This window comes from Hemitrygon akajei, unplaced genomic scaffold (genome assembly GCF_048418815.1).
Source record: "Hemitrygon akajei unplaced genomic scaffold, sHemAka1.3 Scf000034, whole genome shotgun sequence".
In the NCBI taxonomy this organism is placed as follows: domain Eukaryota; kingdom Metazoa; phylum Chordata; class Chondrichthyes; order Myliobatiformes; family Dasyatidae; genus Hemitrygon; species Hemitrygon akajei.
The window spans coordinates 5,652,775-5,662,890 of NW_027331920.1; the positions used below are offsets into that span (position 1 = coordinate 5,652,775).

The window sequence follows — 10,116 nt, forward strand, 5'->3', positions numbered from 1 at the left end:
CCTTATCCTTCCATTGCCCTTTCAACAATTTCCACTTCTTCTTCGATATCAAATTTACTGCTTGTTCTCAAGAGGTAATATCGCCGGCTCCCGCTCACTGGCCACATTTCCCCCCCCCCCCCAATCTTTTTATTCAGCGCTGCAGTCAACATTCACAAATCTTTTTCCTTGTCTGGAAAACTCTCACACACATTGTGTAGGGCTGCTCTCGGCCCACTCGTATCACTCGACTCCATTCCCTCTAAGTAATTTAACCGGCACAAAGCCTCCTGCTCAATTAACAATCAGATAAATTTACCCAGCAGGCACCACGTGCTGAATTAATAAATTTACCCAGCACGTCTGCCTCCTGCCCAGTTAATAAAATTTACCCGGTACCGCCTCCTGCTCAATTAATATATTTATCAGGATCCGGCTCCTACTCAATTAATAACATTTGCCTACCTTCTACAAGTCTTCCGACAGATACTTTCCCGATCCCGTCAAGGTATGCAAGCAGCCCTCGGCGAGGAACCGTGCCTCCAAAGGAACTACCGGAGAGCGACAAAAGGTGAAATACCTGTAGGGCGCCCGGTCGGTCTCCGCAGTCCCCGGAGTGGTCCGGCCGCTTACTCAGTCTGTCTGCTTCGCACTCTCTGTATTGGGATCCTGTTCGTGACACCCAATGTTAAAGTCGAATCTGAATAAAACTCGGGAGACCAGTTTCCTCTCGGCACCACAGTTTATTGGATTCTCTTGCAAGAGTTTGAGACCCAGTTAACAAAGGGAAGGCATGTCAGTGCTGCCAACCATCTGACAAGTGGACTCTCTCAGTCAGGTTACAGCAGTATATTTATACATAGTAAGTCCCATACATCACTGTTGCAAGCTGCTGTTAGAACTGGTACGCCCACCAAGTCTGTTGGTGCAAAACTTAATGACTTAGATAACAGAGTGCACTAACTCAAGGCTTGAATATAGATGGATATACAGTCCAGTCCTTATCAGCTATTCCCTTTGCAAGGTCCTGACTTCATTCCAGACAGATGTTCATTGCTGTCCTTATCGATGAGTGCTTACTCAAACACGGGTACAATATACATTATCAAATTCTCAATGTCCCTCTGACAATTAAAAGGAAACCAGTATAAGCCGTTTACTTTCTTAACTGCTGAAGACAGAGTTTACTTTTGTTCAAAAATTCCTGTTCAGTCCCACTTATTCTTTTAGCTGGAGGTTACTTGGGTTCAAAATGATTTTTTATATATCCGCATTTCCTCAGAATGGTTTCTCCCCAGTGTGAGTTTGCTGATGTCTCGAGAGCTCAGATGAACGACTGAATCCTTTCCCACATTCAGAGCAGGTGAACGGCCTCTCCCCAGTGTGAACAAACTGATGTTCTTTCAGCTGAGCTGAATCGGTGAATCCCTTCGCACATTCTGGGCAGATGAAAGGCTTCTCCCCAGTGTGAATTCGCTGGTGTCTCGAGAGCTGAGATGAACGACTGAATCCTTTCCCACATTCAGAGCAGGTGAACGGCCTCTCCCCAGTGTGAACAAACTGATGTTCTTTCAGCTGAGCTGAATCGGTGAATCCCTTCCCACATTCTGGGCAGATGAATGGTTTCTCTCCAGTGTGGATTCGCTGATGTACCTTCAGTTGAGCTGACTGGGTGAATCGTTTCCCACATTCAGAGCAGACGAACGGCTTCTCTCCAGTGTGGATTCGCTGATGTACCTTCAGTTGAGCTGACTGAGCGAATCCCTTCCCACATTCAGAGCAGACGAACGGCTTCTCCCCAGTGTGGATTCGCTGATGTACCTTCAGTTGAGCTGACTGGGTGAATCCTTTCCCACTTTCTGAGCGAGTGAATGGCTTCTCCCCGGTGTGGACTCTCTGATGTAACTTCAGTTGAGCTGACTGGGTGAATCGTTTCCCACATTCAGAGCATGTGAACGGCTTCTCCCCAGTGTGAACTCGCTGGTGTTTCTGTAGGCTGGACGAGTGAGTGAATCCCTTCCCACAGTCAGAGCAGGTGAACGGCCTCTCCCCAGTGTGAACTCGCTGATGTACCTTCAGTTCAGATGACCGAACAAATCCTTTCCCACATTCAGAGCAGGTGAACGGCTTCTCCCCAGTATGAACTCGCTGATGGGACTTCAGTTCAGATGACCGAACAAATCCCTTCCCACACTCAGAGCAGGTGAACGGCCTCTCACTAGAGTGAACTCGCTGATGTGACTTCAGTTGAGATGACTGAGTGAATCCTTTCCCACATTCAGAGCAGACGAACGGCTTCTCCCCAGTGTGGATTCGCCTATGCTCCTTCAGTTGAGATGACTGGGTGAATCCTTTCCCACATTCAGAGCATGTGAATGGTTTCTCCTCACTGTGATCTAACTGGTGCGTTAATAGACTAAAACGCCGAGTGAATCCTTTCCCACAGTCTGAGCAGGTGAACGGCCTCTCCACAGTGTGAACAAACTGATGTTCTTTCAGATGAACTGAATCAGTGAATCCCTTCCCACATTCTGAGCAGATGAATGGTTTCTCCCCAGTGTGAATTTGCTGGTGTCTCAGGAGTTGAGATGAACGAATGAATCCTTTCCCACATTCTGAGCAAGTGAATGGCTTCTCCCCGGTGTGGACTCTCTGATGTAACTTCAGTTGAGCTGACTGGGTGAATCCTTTCCCACATTCAGAGCATGTGAATGGCTTCTCCCCAGTGTGAACTCGCTGGTGTTTCTGTAGGCTGGACGAGTGAGTGAATCCCTTCCCACATTCAGAGCATGTGAACGGCTTCTCTCCAGTGTGGATTCGCTGATGTACCTTCAGTTGAGATGACTGGGTGAATACTTTCCCACATTCAGAGCATGTGAACGGCTTCTCCCCAGTGTGAACTCGCTGGTGTCTCTGTAGGCTGGACGAGTGAGTGAATCCCTTCCCACAGTCTGAGCAGATGAATGGTTTCTCCCCAGTGTGAATTTGCTGGTGTCTCAGGAGTTGAGATGAACGAATGAATCCTTTCCCACATTCTGAGCAAGTGAATGGCTTCTCCCCGGTGTGGACTCTCTGATGTAACTTCAGTTGAGTTGACTGGGTGAATCCTTTCCCACATTCAGAGCATGTGAACGGCTTCTCTCCAGTGTGGATTCGCTGATGTACCTTCAGTTGAGATGACTGGGTGAATCGTTTCCCACATTCAGAGCATGTGAACGGCTTCTCCCCAGTGTGGACTCGCTGGTGTTTCTGTAGGCTGGACGAGTGAGTGAATCCCTTCCCACAGTCAGAGCAGGTGAACGGCTTCTCCCCAGTGTGAACTCGCTGATGTACCTTCAGTTGAGATGACCGAGCAAATCCTTTCCCACATTCAGAGCAGGTGAACGGCTTCTCCCCAGTATGAACTCGCTGATGGGACTTCAGTTCAGATGACCGAACAAATCCCTTCCCACACTCAGAGCAGGTGAACGGCCTCTCACTAGTGTGAACTCGCTGATGTAACTTCAGTTCAAATGACCGAACAAATCCTTTCCCACATTCAGAGCAGGTGAACGGCTTCTCCCCAGTATGAACTCGCTGATGGGACTTCAGTTCAGATGACTGAGCGAATACCTTCCCACATTCAGAGCAAGTGAACGGCCTCTCCGCAGTTTGAACTCGCTGATGTGACTTCAGTTGAGATGACCGAGCAAATCCTTTCCCACATTCAGAGCAAGTGAACGGCTTCTCCCCAGTGTGGACTCGCTGATGTGACTTCAGTTGAGATGACTGGGTGAATCCCTTCTCACAGTCTGAGCTTGTGAATGGCATCTCCCTAGTGTGAACTCGCTGGTGTCTATGTAGTGTGGACGAGTGAGTGAATCTCTTCCCACAGTCTGAACAGGTGAACGGCCTCTTCTCAATGTGAACTCGCTGCTGTTCATCCAGTTGAGATGATTGAGTGAACCCATTCCCCTATTCAGAGCAGGGGAATGGCTTCTCCCCGGTGTGAACTCATTGGTGTCACTGTGGTCTGGTTGAGCGTGTGAATGTCTTCCCACCATCCGAGCAGGTCAATGTCCTCTCACTGGTGAACTTTAGGATATATCTTCAGCATCGACAATGGAACGAATTGCTTCCCACTTGCAGAATAGGTGGGGCATCTCACTCTGGTGTGAACTTGCTGATGTATCTTCAGGCTGGATGACTGAGTAGTTCCCCTCCCTCACACAGAGTAGGTGAATGGCCTCTCCCCACGGTGAACTCACTGGCCAGTCTGTGGGGAGGCTGTGAGTGAATCCCTTCCCACACTGAGAGAAGGAGAATGATATCTCCCCACGGTGAACTCACTGGTGTGTCTGTGGGTAGGCTGTGAGTGAATCCCTTCCCACACTGAGAGAAGGAGAATGATATCTCCCCACGGTGAACTCACTGGCCTGTCTGTGGGTAGGCTGTGAGTGAATCCCTTCCCACACTGAGAGAAGGAGAATGATATCTCCCCACGGTGAACTCACTGGCCTGTCTGTGGGTAGGCTGTGAGTGAATCCCTTCCCACACTGAGAGAAGGAGAATGATATCTCCCCACGGTGAACTCACTGGCCTGTCTGTGGGTAGGCTGTGAGTGAATCCCTTCCCACACTGAGAGAAGGAGAAGGATATCTCACCACGGTGAACTCACTGGCGAGTCTGTGGGTAGGCTGTGAGTGAATCCCTTCCCACACTGAGAGAAGGAGAATGATACCTGACTACAATCAATTCTCTGGCAATTAAGAAAGTCAGAAGTTTTGAATCCCTTGTAGTTTTGAAGTTTTGAATGCAGTTGAAGAACTGATCTCCAGTGAACAAATGCTGGTGTGTTCACAGCACCCCGGTTCCAGTGGATTTCACTGAGTTACAACAGAAAACTTGATTTCAGAGACAGAACACATTACCAGATGGTATGAGATAATGCTTCATCTCCATGGATTGACAACAGATGTGTTGGTGTTGCAAAGAAAATATTTGGTCACTCCTTAAATATCCAGAGTCAGCAAAACTGATGTGTTGTTGTGTTTGAGATTCCCGTGCACAAGTGTTCTGTCATTTCAAACCTGTAAAAATATTTGCAAAATACATCAATGGGTGAAGGACAGTATTTCAGGAGAGATTATAGTCTGTGGTGAGAACATAAGAACATAAGAAATAGGAGCTGGAGTCGGCCAATTGGCTCGTCGAGCCTGCTCCGCCATTTAATAAGAACATAGCTGATCTGGCGATGGACATCTCCACCTACCTGCCTTTTCCCCATAACCCTTAATTCCCCTACTATGCCAAAATCTATCCAACCTGGTCTTAGATATATTCACTGAGGTAGTCTCCACTCCTTCATTGAGCAGAGAAATCCACAGATTCACCACCCTCTGGGAAAAACAGTTCCTCCTCATCTCCATCCCAATTTCCCCAAATCTTGAGGCGACATCCTCTAGTTCTAGCCTCATCCACCAGTGGAAACAACTTTCCTCCCTCTATCTTATCTATTCCTTTCATAATTTTACACGCTTCGATATGTTCTCCTCTGAATGAGAGCTCTGGCATCACAATTTTACCAATTTCAACTCAAGTTGGGGGTACTCATCTTGAGATATACCCCAGGCTACTGTGGGAAGTGAGGGAGGAAGATGCTGGACGTCTGGTGATGATCTTTGCACCATCAGTAGGGATGGGAAAAGTACCGGAGGATGAGGAGACATTGTTCCCATTTCAGGTAAGCCGGATAAGCCAGGAAATTACAGACCAGTGGTTCTTACTTCAGAGGAGGGCAAGCTGTTGGAGAAGCTCCTGAGAGGCAGCATTTCTGAGCATTTGAAGAAGCATCATCTGATGTGGGATAGTCAGCGTGGCTCTGTCTAGGGCAGGATCGTGCCTTATGAACCTGATTGATTTCTTTGAGGATGTAACAAAACACACTGATGAAGGTAGAGCCGCAGATGAGGTGTAGATGGATCTCAGCAAGGCATTTGATCAGGTTCCCCATGCAAGGCTTATTGAGAAAGTAAGGAGGCATCGGATCCAAGGGGCATTGCTGTGTGGATCCAGAACTGACTTGCCCACAGAAAGCAAAGAGTGGTTGTAGGCGGATGACATTTTGCATGGAGACCGGTGACCAGTGGTGTGCCTCAAGGATCCGTATTGGACCCCTACTCTTTGTGATCTTTATAAATGACCTGGATGACGAAGTGGAGGGAGGGATGGTTTAGTAAATTTGCAGATGACAGAAATGTTGGGTGTGTTGTGAACAGTGTGGAGGGCTGTCAGAGTTTACAACGGGACATCGATAGGATAAAAAACTGAGCTGAAAATTGACAGATGGAGTTCAACACAGACAACTGTGAGGTGGTTCATTTAGGCAGGACAGATATGATGGTAGAATATAATATTCATGGTAAGACACTTGGCTGTATGGCAGATCAGAGGGATTTGGGGGTCCGAGTCATAGGACACTCAAAGCTGCTACGCAGGTTGACTCTGTGGTTAAGAAGGCGGATGGTGTATTGGTCTTTATCAATCGTGGGATTGAGTTTAAGAGCCGAGAGGTAATGTTGTAGCTATATAGGACCCTGGTCACTCCCGACTTGGAGTACTGTGCTCAGTTCTAGTCGCTTTACTATAGGAAGGACGTGGAAACCATAGAAATGGTGCAGAGGAGATTTACAATGATGTTGCCTGGATTGGGGAGCATGGCTTATCAAAACAGGTTGAGTGAACCCGGCCTTTATCCTTGGAGCGACGGAAGATGAGAGGCGACTTGATAGAGGGTGTACTAAATGATGAGAGACATTTATCCTGTGGATAGTCAGAGGGTTTTATCATAGTTGAAATGGCTAGCAGGAGCGGGCATAGTTTTAAGGTGCTTGGAAGTAGGTACAGAGGAGATGTCAGGGGTAAGTTTCTTTACGCAGAGAGAGATGAATGTGTGGAATGGGCTGCCGGCGACGGTGGTGGAGGCGGATGTGGGGAGACACAGTTTTTTTAAGAGACCCCTGGATGTCTACATGGGGCTTAGAAAAATCGAAGGCTATGGGTAAAGCCTAGGTAGTTCGATGGACCTGTATTGTGCTGTGTGTTTTCTATGTTTCTATACCTCTAGGAATGCACCCCAACATTAATTTGCCTTCTTCACCACCGACTCAACTGGAGGTTAACCTTTAGGGTTTCCTGCTCAAGGACTCTTAAATCCTTTTGCATCTCTGCATTTTGAAATCTATTCCTATCTTAATAATAGTCTGCCTGTTTATTTCTTCAACCATAGTGCATGACCATACACATTCCAACATTTGCCATTTCTTTGCCCATTTCTCTAAACTATCGAAATCTCTTAATGAGACTTAACAGACAGGAATATGCCGATTTAGATTTAGATTTCAGACTATGATTTATAGACAAACATGTGGAGTGTTTCAGGTCTGATTAGCGTTTAGGGATCGGGATGTGTCATATTTAAGGTTAGGGATGTGGGGAGTTAGAGAGATTGGAGTTTGGGGACATGGCTATGTGGGCGAGATGTCTGGTTAGGTTTTACGGAGAGGGGAAGTGCGGTGCTGGAGGTCTGATTAGATTCGAGATTACGTTGTGAGATGAGGGGTGCCGGAGGTTGTTAGAGTTAAGTTTAAAGATTAGGCACAGTGTTGTAGGGATTTAGAGTTCAGTGTATAATTTAACGAATGGGATGTTTGGAAGTTAAAATTCATATTAGGGTAAGGGACGGGGATGTAGGAGGTTACAGTGCAGATTAGGATCGGGGGTTGGGATGGAATATTGTGAAAGGACAGATTTAGGTTTGGTGACAGGAGTTTGGGGTGTTAGAAGTCAGGTTAGGTATAGATGCAAGTTTGTGAAGGAGTTAAAGATCCGATTGGGTTTAGTAATAAGCATCTGGGCGAGGTAGATATCATTATGGGTTTAAGGACAGAAATATATGGAGTAAGAGGTGAGAATGTGGTGAGGGACAGCTATGTTGGGGTAGATAGACGTCACATGAAGGGTTAGAGGTCAGATATGGGAAGTTAGAATTCAGATGATGATTTAGCCAGGGATGCTGTGTGTTAGAGTTCCGATTAGGAATGAAGGACGGTGATGTGTTTGTGTAATAATGGGGGGGCGGGTTTTGAGATTGAATATCAGATTAGAGTAAGGGAACTGAAGATATGTCTTGCCCCGAAAGGTCGACGACTTACAATTTTCAATAGATGATGCCTGACCTGCTCAGTTCTCAAGAATTTTGTGCGTTGCCTATCTGACCACTTGTAATCTGAATTCTTTTCGTTCGGTTGGCTCTCATTCTTCTAAGTTTGATGCCTGACCAAACTCTCTCTATAACACAGGTCACCTTTTGCTGGTAACAACTTCTTACACCTTTTCAGCACTGTTTCTCAAACACACACACACGAACACACACACACACACACCACACACACACACACACACACACACACACACACACACACTCACACACACACACACACACACACACGAACACACACACACACACTCACACACACACACACACGAACACACACACACACACGAACACACACACACACACTCACACACACACACGAACACACACACACACACACGAACACACACACACACACACTCACACACACAGACACACACACTCACACACACACACACACTCACACACACACACACACTCACACACACACACACACACGAACACACACACACACGCACGAACACACACACACACACACACACACACACTCACACACACACCGAACACACACACACACACACACACACACACACACACACACACGAACACACACACACACACACACACACACACACACACACCAATCTTCCACGATCTCCCAGTCTCTCTTTACCCCGCCCCTACTCAAGCACTCCACTCAGCCAATCCCAGACTTCTCTCCCTTGCAAGCACTTTCCAATCTCCCTCCATTTTCTCGCGGTCCACAGCACTGCTGCTTCCAATGCCCCTTTCAACAGGACGACCACCCGGCAATAACAGATTGGAGACTAGACGGTTAATGAGAAGATCTGGAGCCCAGACCGGGTACATTGAAACTGCATCTGGGTTGCGCTCAGGGCGCGACTTTATTAATGAATTGAAACCACCGAGGTGATCGGGTATTTCACCGCGCTGATCACCTGCTCCCTGAATTTCGACTGAGTCACCGCGTAAATAAATGTGCTCGTGCACAATCTGAAATTCCTCATCAAAACGCCGACCTCATGAAATATCCATTCGGAATCATTGAAATTGAAACCAATATCTTTGACCTGATAATATATGAAATTTACAACCAGCGTCATCCACAGGAGGATGAAGCTGCCGGAGAGGGTGAAGAGTAAAATCACAGACCTCCTCCTGCTCTCCATCTCCGGGTCACTGCGGTTCTCCCCCTTGCTCTGACCCTTTAGCCCCTTACGGACCCGACTGGCCACTAAAATGTGTCTGACTGTCAAAGCGTTGAGCAGCAGTATCACAACAAAAGGGAGGAACGGAGTTAAAACAGTCTCCACCTAAGCCCGTGCTACCCATCCGGGATCACCGATCAATTTGGGTTCCCAGATGAAGTAGCGGGGAATATTTTTCAGACAGAACAGTATACCGGTTGTTGTCAGAACCACAGCCGCAGTTTTCCCTTTGCAATATTTTGTTTTCAGTTTCTGGCAGCAAATGGCGACAAACCGGTCAAAGGGTGAAAGCGACGGGGTGAACCAGACAGAACAGTCCGTGGCTGCGAACCTCAGCACCTCGGTAACGTTGTACACAGAGGTGATGCTCAGAAAACTGGACATAAAGTAATATTTTTTCATTCGAAACAGAATGATCTCGAAGACAATAGTCAGTAGATCCGCTGCTGCCATGGCCACCAGGTAGCGAGTGGTGCAGGTAGAGAGGCCGCACTTTCCCCGGGACAGGATCACAATCGCCACTACATTCACTGGAGAGAGGGAGAGAGAGAGAGAGAGAGAGAGAGAGAGAGAGAGAGAGAGAGAGATGAGAGAGAGAGAGAGAGAGAGAGAGAGAGAGAGAGAGAGAGAGAGAGAGAGGAGATGGAGGGAGAGAGAGAGGGAGGGAGAGAGGGAGAAGGAGAGAAGGAGAGATGGAGGGAGAGAGAGAGGGAG

General features: G+C 47.5%; 1 pseudogene; it reads right to left on the reverse strand.

Moving 5' to 3' along the window:
* Positions 1-714: 714 nt before the first annotated feature.
* Positions 715-3,975, reverse strand: LOC140720026 (uncharacterized; annotated as a pseudogene).
* Positions 3,976-10,116: the final 6,141 nt, after the last annotated feature.